Genomic DNA, 11,677 nt, shown 5'->3' on the forward strand with positions numbered 1-11,677 from the left:
CCTCATGTAATTGGTTGTACCTAAGCTAAAGGGGACTCATGTTATTTTTTCGAGTTACACTCATAATTACCGACGAACTACTCAACAACATTTCTGCCGAGAGTATCGGATAGGGGAAGTTTCTACCATTTTAAATATTATCGAAGTGTTCATCTATGTTTCCTCTTATTAGACAGTGTATCTTTTCATCCACATCATGATTCAACGACGTAGTGCCTCATTGGATTTGAAATCTTGCTGACTTTTTTTTCACAGCAATATTGTGCACCAAGTATTTTTATCTAAAACACATTTCCTTTATTACATCGTTCCGAGATGGCCCGCACTTCGCAGCCCCTAAACTCACCCGCCAAGTCGCGAATCTGGGAGGTCTTCCGGTGCTCCTTTCCTGCCTGTTACTGGTGTTGCCTCGTTGATGCTGGTGCTGCTTGCTGCTGCTGCCGTTGGCCGAGTTTGGAGCTGGGTGGCAATGTCTGACCTTTTGACATGCGCGCGTGAATTTTATATCTTTCTCACTCTGCACACGCTTTTCTTTGTCTCTCCGTCACTTTGCCGAAGCTTTTATGCTTTCGTTTTTATGTGTGCCACACTCTGTGCGATGAAGAAAATTTCCCCCCCTTTTTTTCTTGCTTCATCGCCCCGTTCCGAACGGGATGTGGTGGTGGTGGGTGTAAATGTGAGAGTGCAGATCTGTCGCTGATTTCAGCTGCTCCGATGGTGGTGTTGGTAGTGCTTACCCATGATAAGGTGGGTGGCGAGTCTTTGTCATTGTGATAACGGGCATACCCGCAAGAGTTCGAGTCCTTTTTATAATCCCTGCTGTTCGCCCCCATCTCCGTCTCCGTTGCTTTCGAGGAGGCGAGTGACGATGATGGCTAATGGCTTGCTGTGGTAGTAATTCTCTTAAATGGGAAGGTGGAGCTCAAACGACCAAAGAGCGAGTCTATCCCCGGGAGGAGAGAAGGTGCGCGTGAGTGTGCAAATGGCAACACATTCCATCAGCGAAACGAAAGTCGGACCCGGGTGGGTGGAATGTTGGCACGGTATAACCGCTGGCAGGTGAACTGCTTCCAACTTTGACTTGCCATTCGTGCTCTTACCCGTTCCACCGGAGGAACACCGACGGTTGACGTTTACGGTTTTTTGTGCCGGCGCTTGTGTGGGTGGATGGAACCTTTTGAGCAGACATCCGCCTTTTATCGGTACCGGAAAGGAATTCATGAGAATTCTTGCGTTTCCAATATTCTTGAGGTCCTGATTATCGATTGGGAAGCGTTTATTTCACGATTCGAGTTAAGCGAATCTGTCAATACGCTGAATGTATGCTTCGAGAAAATAAGTTTTCTTGGTTATTCTAGTGCGATATTAGAGTTTTTTTTCCGAATATGTAATGAATCATAAATGTTATTACTGTAGGAAATTGTAAATTATATGATCGACATGTAGGCTTCTTCGCCACATGTAAAAATTAGAAAAATATCGATAATTAACTCATTGGGACCCAGTAAAATAAGAACTCTGTAAAGGAATCATATTTAAGCAACTGCAGATAGTGTGGAAAACATCTTCAATTAACATGTTCGCCCATTTCCGACCACCAGAGGAATTGCACTGTGAGAAAACCGATGTGAACATTTTGCGCGGAAGTTAACGACGGCCATTACGCTGACAAGTCCGTAATTCACACCATCGCGTGTTCATTCGCTAGCCAACTTCTCGGCCGATTGTTTAGAGGTGAGCAATTGTTATTCTACGGGGATACTGATAGAGCGTTGAGGTGGGCATGAAGCGAACACGATCAAGATCTCGTGGCGTCTCAGTTATGAAACCTACCTCTGTTTCACGCCAAGTGTTTGATACGTGATGTTTTGTTGTCGTCCCGTTGTAGGCATCGTTCCCCCGATGAGAAGACTTCTGAAAGTGACATAGAAAACAGTCGCGGCTCACTTTCGTAACTCGCAATGCAACAATCCGCCGATGCACTTTGCAGGTATGCAAACATGCTCACACAATTCGCAGATCCTTATCGGCCAGCGGCATTTCTTTTGATACCAGCCCGAATGATGCGCTGGGAACTGTGACAATCGTCAACTGATGCCTGGGCTGATGGAGATGACGATGGAGAAAAAGAGACCCACTTTCTCATCAATTACGTCGCGTGTAGTGGCGGTGAACCTTCGGTGGGAAAAGTTCTAGTTTCTGGGACCAATTAGCATCAGGCTGTGAATCAATGCTGCTGAAACGACAGTGCGACCACAAGAATGTGTGCAGAAGTTCGCGTATGGGTCAGAAGGTGGCATCGTATGAGCGGTGGGAACTTTCACCATGGAACATGATTATTCAAACATCGAATAAAAGTTATCGTATATTGAAAAAACAACGAAAAAACAGGAAATGGGTTATATCTGTGGTATAATTCCAAGATTCACGTAGGACTATCGTTGGTTTAGTGATACTTTGTTTGAAGTAGCATCTGAAAAAATTCTCAATAAATTGATGAATTAATATTGGTGAAATTCACTTAATTCGAATAATAAAATGTCTACACCCAAACTAGCGTTGGCTGAAAACATTTAATTTTTGGCAGAAATAATGCTATTTCGTGTGAAATGAGTGAAATGTGTGAAATGCTATTTCGGGTGAAATGCCCAAATAATTAGTTGTTTTGAAAGCTTAAAAAAAGGTTTGTATGTATGGGAGCAGACATCTCTTTCGTTTTTCCTTTTCTCATTTCATTTGGTATTGTGCCAAAAAACCATACGACGTCAATGGGGATCGAACCAAGGCTGGCTGGAAGGCAAAGCTGTTTCACATGACCATGCTATCCATATAGCTGTTAGTACTGTTGTACAAAAGCAAGATAATATTACACCTCATCATAAAATGAAGTTGGAAAGTGTTTTCTAAGAGGATAAAGAAGATTATGAACGAGAATATATATTTTTCTCTGTCTGGATCGTGTATTTGGCAAACTATACGCAAAGCTTTCATATGCTTTTATTTAAATGTGTCTCCTGTTTCGCTCGCTCATATTGGTTCTAGCATACATATTATACAAATGATATACACGTATTGGGGAGAAGAACATTTTCTGTTGTTTTTCGGCTCATTTAATGTTTTAAATCGGGATGCCATAACATGTGCTGAAAATTAACTTTGGGGGTACGACAAATATTGCAAATATTTTTGAAAGCAGTGAACCGTTTTATAGGAGACATATGTTCACTTCCAATGCATAAGACTTAACTGCAGTACAAATGATTATTGTTTGATAATTCATCAGAGTTTGATGTAAAAATAGCCATCAAATAACTCCCCAGAAAAATCTAATGCTTAGCATCATACTACATAGTTGAATATTTCATCAAATGATTCTTTTATGTCTTGTATAGATGAATCATTGTTGATTTTGAACATCAAAAACGTATGTTGCGAGCAAACGGTGATGGTTTTGAAGTTGAACGGAATAAATATGCCTTATTAATGGGCTATATTTTATTGTCTGAAAGCTTCAGAAGGATCGATCAACTAGTTCATTTCTTACAACTTTTTTTGTGATGCAATTTGATGTGGGACACCCTTTACATGAAAGATACACTACGGAGAAGAACATGAACTTCGGCGCGGAGATGTCAACAGAGAAGGCGATTGGAATGTAGTGAGATACCATAAGGCCGTCCGCAAACGGGTCAACTGAAATTCGATATCAAATTGTCTTCATCTCAGCTGTCAAACTTAAGCTCAACTTCGATCCGCACACGAAGCAACTCGGAACTGACAGGTATCGTTAAGTTTTGTCTGTCATCTTTAAATCGCAGAACCTGACTCTGGAGCTTTTGTGAAGCGACAAAGACAATGGATTTTCATATGGAACATATGGAACGAACACACTTTTAAAATAAAAATTATGAATAAAAAATAACTTTTTTGTATCAAATATGCATTCTGTGTACAGGTAAACTTCGATATAACGTACATTTCACTTTCAAAATTGTACGTTGTATCGAATTGTACTTTATATCGAAGCATAATAAAGTACTCACAAACGAAGTCTATAATACATTATTGTGTTGCTGTTTTAGTAAAGTTAATGAATAACTTCAATCAGAAGACGAAGCCAGCCTTTCTCATGATGTTTCCCTTCGTACTGTTGATTAAAGCATGATTCATTTAGAATCCGGAATAACAAAACCAGCTGCTTTTCGGAATTGATTGAAGATACAAAACTTGTTTTAGCATCACAATGCAGATAATTAATTGTTCTATCAGAAAAAAAATATTGAAAAAAAATTTCTTTACACTTTGGAAATGTGTACGTTATATCGAGTGACGTTATATCGAGGATACGTTATAACGAGGGTACGTTATATCGAAGTTTCCCTGTAGTTGAAAATCACATTTTTCGCTACTAGTGAAACAAACTTGATCGTAAATGGTGTCTAAAGATAATTGTATATGATAATTAGTTTTTGTAGGATTGTCAGATAAAAATATAGAAAAAGGATTAAATTAAGGTCAGCCACGTGTTTTAAATTATTAAATAATACCAAATAAAAATATTAATTCAAATTTTAACAAATTTGAAACTGTCTTCAGGCCTGCCAATCTGCTAGAGATTGTAATTTGTCATATAAACAATAATGTCGCCATAGATGTCGACACCGTAAAATTTCTTTGACGAATCAGTTGAACGAACCAGGGATGCCAGGTTTGGAGATTAATCTGTTTACATGGTTTTCCAATTCGTAGCACAGATTTTTAAAACCGACAATTTCACATTTTTCCGCACATGAAATATATAAGTAAACTGCTACAGTCAATCAAAAATATTCATTTTGCATAACACATATTTTTGTTCAGCACCAGAATCTATTTCATGTTCATGTTATATTATGATATTATGTTCATGAGGTTGAATGTATGAATTTATGTCGAAATTCATATTCATAGAATTCATTCATCTGTTATTCAACTTTGGTTCAAATTAAAAGCATTTTAATCATTAACCCTTTTAATACCGGCGAAAAGAACGTGCCTAAGCGAAGAATACCGGGTCGAATCGGCGAGTTTGCAGAGGAGTGCAAAAATGCTCGTAAAAACGAAAGTAGAAGTGATATTTACAAAATATACAAAGCAGCATATTCGGAAATAAAGGGAGAACAAAACGATACGAATTGTGTCTCATTATTTGTTGAAACTCATAAGAATAACATGAACATAAGACATAACAAAAATCGTACAAAAATGATTTTTTTTACAAATGGTAATTGCACATAAAAATGTCATAATTTGGTCATAGCTCTATACATATATACATCTTTTAGTATAATGTATAGACATTGCATTTTGCAATTATTTACAATACAATAACAGAAATCGGATAATAAAACGGAAGGATAACGCTATGATGCACGGCAAGCGTCAGATAGATCTACTACACAAGTGGATCATGCGGCTGGTAATGCGTCACTAAAAAAATATAAGTTTCATTATAGATATTTATAGTTAGTTTCCTGGCCACTAAAAATATGTAATATTTCCTTACTTTTACTTACACAAGCAATTTATTAGGCCAATTACCGATGCCGATTGGCGTAATGTGGACGCGTCTTAACATATACAGACCCGCGGTACTAATCAGCATAAAATATAACAAAAATGTCAATCTAATAACCATTTTTTCACTTTTGTTGCATCGAATATGAACGATTTTAATAGTTATTTTGAAACAAAGACCTCTTGTGATGAGTACAATAAGGCCCCAACGGAGGCGCAACGATATATCGTCGTTGGCATTTTTGGCAAGTGCACCGACCGACAAAAACGACGATATATCGTCGTTCGGTCTTAAAAGGGTTAAATACATGTATAATTTTCTTAACCCTTTCACGTACAACATCGAGTCTCACTCGATGTGAAATGATTGTGCCAAAACGAGCCACATCGAGTCTCTCTCGTTGTACGCTTGCATATCACAAGGCGCTAAGACGCAGAGCAGAGACAACAGAGTAGTGAAATTATTTGATACGTGATCCATCGAGACGTTTGTGTTTGGTCCACTCTTTTGAAAATTAAATCGTACACGAAGGGGTTAATATAGAAATAGAATATTGGAGCAGAAACAAACTAAAAATTTGGGGGTCACTCGCACATATCAAACTAAATGGGATAGATTTAAACTTTTTTTTTCCAGGACGGTTTGGGATTTTGTTTGGGTACAACTCTATACTCATATTCAGTCTGAGAAAATGAGAGGTCTTCTCCGTACACATAATACACATAAATATTTTAAAACTTTTAAAAACAGATGCTTTTGTTTATGCATTTGACCCTGTAACACAATAAAAAGCATCTTTTCTATTAAGGATGATATCTTCTCTAACAAGGCTAGTTTGGGTTTATGCGCTAATTATCACCAAAAGGAACTTAACGTAAAAAGGTTGACGTCCTTTTTTTTTATCTAAAAACATTGATTTCAAAATCAAAATACTAAACGAAAAAACTAGAAGTGGGTTATATCTTTGATATAACCGCATGGTGGACGTAGGACTAACGTTGACTAAGCAATCAATAAGTAACAAGCGTATCATCTTTCGAATAAAGTGATTATCGTACCACTTCGTTTAGCAGGAAGAGAAGTATTAACGTTCAAAGGGGGAATCGATTCCTCCTCGGAAATACCCAGCGCAAATAGTACCCACTCCCCGAGCCCCGACAGTTGGAATCATCGTTGGTCCGGAGCAGGATTATTAACGCTTGAGAAGGAATGGATTCCTCCTAGGAAATACACGGCGAAAATAAGACCCCCTTCGCAACAATTCCAACTTCCCAATAACGACGATCGATTGCAACATTCGTAAATAAAAAAAAATTATAACGCTGCTTTTATAAATTATTTCTTCGATATGTTATATAATATCCACTTTGATCATATCCACTATACGGTATCACACCATATCAAATCCATAGTTAATCCGAGTACAATAGTACTCGCTGCTTGCATCTAATTTTCTATGCCAATTCCCTCTGGCTCCATGGTTTTGAAATCTGCGTTAGGGAAACATTCCGATTTGCAGAAACGCATGCGAGCACAAAAGTACCCGCAGCTTTGCTATGCCAATTTCCCCTGGCTCCATGGTTTTTATGTCTGTGTTAGGGAAATATCCATCCATTCCAGCGATCGTACCTCAATCGTTGCGCAACTTTAACTGAGCGGCACTCGCTTATATACCGATTGGTGTGATTTCAATAGCCTCTTTTGAAAGTAATATTAGGGCTATTGAAACAAATTTTTGGATCAAAAAGTAACAAGCATATAACGCATAGACATAGCATAGATTATCTTTCGAATGAATTGTTTATCATACTATTTCGTTCAGTTGTTTAGGAGCTATTAACGCTCAAAATCTCGTTCTCCGGCGTAACGCTTTCGTTTTGGAAAGTTTGAACTTACACAAAATTGTATAACTCTCCTTTCTGCAAGTATATAAGTTACAAAATCGGAAATCGTCTTCTCGGTCTGTCTGATTGCTACTCCAACAGTTTTTGATCATTGATAAGCAACAAAAGCATCTACTGTCTCACAGAACATTCTGAACGATGATCTAAGATGAATAAGACTCACGAAAATTATTAAATTTTTAAAAATTTTGCGACTCAACCTTAAATTCCTCTAGCGGAATTTTTCACGGAGTGTTACCGGTTTGCTGATCAGTTTTGTTTTGTTTGTTTTGACAGTAACGCGACTTCCGCAGTTATAGTGTGGCTCGAAACGTAAGAAATGGAAAGTGTTGACATTGGTGAATTTGCAAAAAAAAAGTTTAGATAAGAAAAATCAGAGGATGTCGCTATTACTCGGATTTCCCTACAGTATAAGTAATTGCATTGAATCGAAGATAAAAAATATCGCTAAAGTGATTTCTTCTTCTTCTTCAAAAAAAAATATATATAATCAGTGCATCCTTAGCACCAATATAAACCATGAAAGGTGATGTAAAAAATCAATAAAGAAACTATCGAGTTTGTCATCGATTGTGAATAAACCTCATTTATGCCATAAAATTTTGAGTCAAAAATTCATTTCGTAACTTTTTCTTCTTTTCAGAATTAAATACCTTAACACGTCAATGAGTCGAAGCGCCGAATCCTGGGTTCATACGGACAACGGAACCGTTTGTTTACGTCGCCTCCATTTCACGGGTGTCGATAAATTTAGCTAAATTCTCGTTAAAATGTAACCACAACAGACCATCTAGAACGAAACGACCGCAAATATACCCCGCACAACTCATCTCTAACGGATATTCCTTTGGGTCCATTTTCCAATCAATCACAACGCCAGTCGTAAAATGCAACAGTTGTATCGTTTCACCAAACCATCTCGTTAGTTAGCCACAAATAAGAAAATTCTCCCACCATTTGGAACGAATCTCGTCGAAAATCGGCAACGAAAAAAAGGGTCTGCTATCTCGGTTCGGAAGAGAGGAAATGTTTACAATCAAATTTACCATCGGATACAAGCGATGAAGAGCAGCACCCGGCGGAAAGTGGCGAGGACACTCTTCCTACGCAATATACATAAACTCACACACAATCAGCATCGGAGCGCATAACAAGAGCCATATCCGGGCAAGAACCAACGCCAACCAACCAACGTGATCGATTGGTGTTTGTATGCGAGGCGAAGACGAGATGCCTTTCTTTCTTTGCTTGCAGCTTCGGCACCGGCAAACAAAGAACCCCTTGGCGCGCTCCTGTCTGTCTGCCTTTTTGTCAAGATGATAGGCTATCGATAACGAGGTTACACAGCACAAAGGCGATGTCCTCAGGACAGCGCCAGGATGCTGTTACAACAATAGCGGCACTAAATGGTAGCACAGTGGGCGAACTTACGGCGGGAGATAGAATAAATTTTAAAGCGATGTCGTATTGTTATTGCCACAAGAAAACCACAAAACTCATAAATATTTTCAAGTATCCTTACCTTTGGCGTGCGTGGGTAAAATCGAGGGATGCGGAAGACAATCGAAATGACATTTCCGACGTGGGTAGAAGAAGTGAAGGATCGCAAAATAGGAATCAAACGAGGAGAAAGTTCATCAACGGCTATTTTGAACGTCATTAACTCAGGTATGCACGAGAGAAGCTCTAGATTGCATGTTCAACTTCTTATCTTGTTTTGTAGATTCTTACGGAAAGTTGTAACATAAAATCCTGTGTCGTTCGCTTTTGCGGTAACAGAAAACATGAACATTTCTTTTTGTTTCCAATCGATAATGATATCTTGCGGGTCATATCTGCTACTTGTGGCCGGTAATAATATTGGATATTTATGGGAACAACGCCATCGTGGGAATACTCACTATGGCATTGTATTTGTTTCAATAATTCGATGATTCCATGATAATTCATCATCTTCTTCTTGATTCATTTTGAATACACTATGTTTTATAACTATAGAAACACTAAATTTTTTTTGAGTTTTAAGATCTGTATAAATGCACGGTAGATATGACGTATTAGGTCGGGGAAAAAGTTATCCATTATTTTCTCTTTGGCTGGTTTTAGTGATCAATATCTCGCGTAACATCCATCATACAATTTCAAATTTAGGCACGTTGTAAAGGTGACATTTCACACTAAAAAAAATCTTTTGTTGTTTTTTGTTTGCTCCATTCGGTTGTGAGTTACAGGGTGCTAAAAATGGAGGTCAACAAAGAGAAAATTCGGTACATTTTACACTTTATATTTTATAAATACGAAAATGCAAGCCAGGCCGCAGAAATTTTGATTGATGTTTATGGTGCCGATACTGCAACAGTAAAATAGGTGCAATTTTATTTGTTTTCTATTTTTTTTCGAATTTTTTCTTTGATTTTTTTTTATTTTTTTTTTATTTAAAAAAAATGTTTTCGCTGCAATACACTAAACTATGATCTCTACTGTCAACAAATGGACCATTTCAGGCTTGCGATTGACCAGAAACGTTCAGCATTGGCCAACAGATGAGGTGTTGTGTTCCATCAGGACAACGCAAGGTCACACAATTCCGAGACATCCGAATCAAGTTTTAATGCATCCACCATATAGTCCGGACCTCGCAACAAACGATCTCGCATTGCAAAAATTTCAGAGTGATGATAAATTGGGATCAGTAGAAGACTGTGAAAATCCATTGCAATGGTTTTTTGCTAATAGTGACCAAGACCTCTATGATAGAGTCATTATGAAGCTACCTTCAGAATGGCAACAAATTTTTACAACAAAACGGTGCATATTTGACCCAAATAGGACAATCTCAAGCATATTAAAAATGTTTTAAATTTCACCCAAAAATATTTTTTTTCACAACCTAATACATAGCTTATGCATTAACAAAATGAGCTAACTTCGAATGGCGATGAAAAAAAACTACAAAAGAAAATTCAAAGGAGAAAAAAATTATTAAATCCTTCGTTTCTTAAGGTGAAGGTGGAAGATAGCCATTGTTTTCTTATAGGTAAACCAACGTGTAAAAATGAGGCAATAGTGTTTGTGAGAGAAGAGCATGGCACACGTAAAAAGATCAATTCACTTATCAGACTGTGTGGCGCTTCATTTACACGAGTCTTTGAATACATTTGAAACAAAAAAATAACAATTCAATACTAAAGTAAAATGTATGAACGATGAACCCTAAGCGCAAACCCAAAAATCATAGATTTCAACTGGTGCAGCTGCCCCATTCACTTTACCACTTAACTTATATCTGTTGGTTTTGGAAAAAAAATCATAAAATAGTGAAATAACAGCAGTTTTCATGTGTTCAGTTTTTTATTTGTAGCCCAGCCCAGGAGACTGAAAGTCGCTCTAATAAAGGTAAAAAATAACAAGATTCTAACGTTGAACGTTCTACAGGGTTTTCCAACTTTAAATTCCGAAAGTAAATTGAAATAAAACACACTTAGAATTCGAATTTCGATGAAACTTTTATTTCAAATTTAAGTTTGGTTTATGCCATTATGTGTGAAATACAACATCATTCAAATGTCCACCTAGGGCTTCCTCGCAAACCTTGATCCGGGACAGGTAATATTCGATGACTTTTCGGCACATATGGGGCGGTATCTCGGTCATAACTTCACAAATGTTGTCTTTCAAATGTTCAAGAGTTTGCGGAGAGTTGGCATAGACACGGTCTTTCGCATAACCCCACAAAAAAAAGTCTAGCGGGTTCAAATCGCATGATCTGGACGGCCAATTGGCATCACCACAACGCGAAATTATGCGTCCTTCAAATTTCGTTCGCAATATGGCCATGTTCGGTCGTGTTGTGTGGCACGTGGCGCCGTCCTGCTGAAACCACATGTCATCCGTATCCATATCTTCAATTTGTGGCAAAAAAAAATCGGTTAACATGCGGCCATAGCGCTCACCATTCACAGTTACCGTCTCGCCGTCCTCATTTTCAAAGACCATAATGCGCACCAAACAGTGACTTTTGGCGAATGCAATGGCCTCTCAACAATCACGTGTGGATTTTCTGAGCCCCATATATGGAATTTTTGGGTGTTCACATAGCCACCGAGCTCGAAATGTGCCTCATCGCTGAAGAAAATTTGATGCGAAAATTCAGCATTTTGCTGCTGTTGTTCGTTCACCCAATCGACGTATGCCCGACGCATTCCATGGTCACCAC

The 11,677-nt window shown here is 38.1% G+C and overlaps 1 long non-coding RNA gene across 1 annotated transcript; it reads left to right on the forward strand.

The window, feature by feature from the left end:
• Window positions 1-1,158: 1,158 nt before the first annotated feature.
• LOC129778364 (uncharacterized) lies at window positions 1,159-10,859 on the forward strand. The gene is made up of 4 exons (XR_008743426.1): window positions 1,159-1,734; window positions 1,889-1,990; window positions 8,105-9,129; window positions 9,966-10,859. It is a non-coding gene; the product is annotated as an uncharacterized LOC129778364 (long non-coding RNA).
• Window positions 10,860-11,677: the final 818 nt, after the last annotated feature.

The sequence above is a fragment of the Toxorhynchites rutilus genome, chromosome 3 (genome assembly GCF_029784135.1).
Source record: "Toxorhynchites rutilus septentrionalis strain SRP chromosome 3, ASM2978413v1, whole genome shotgun sequence".
Lineage (NCBI taxonomy): Eukaryota > Metazoa > Arthropoda > Insecta > Diptera > Culicidae > Toxorhynchites > Toxorhynchites rutilus.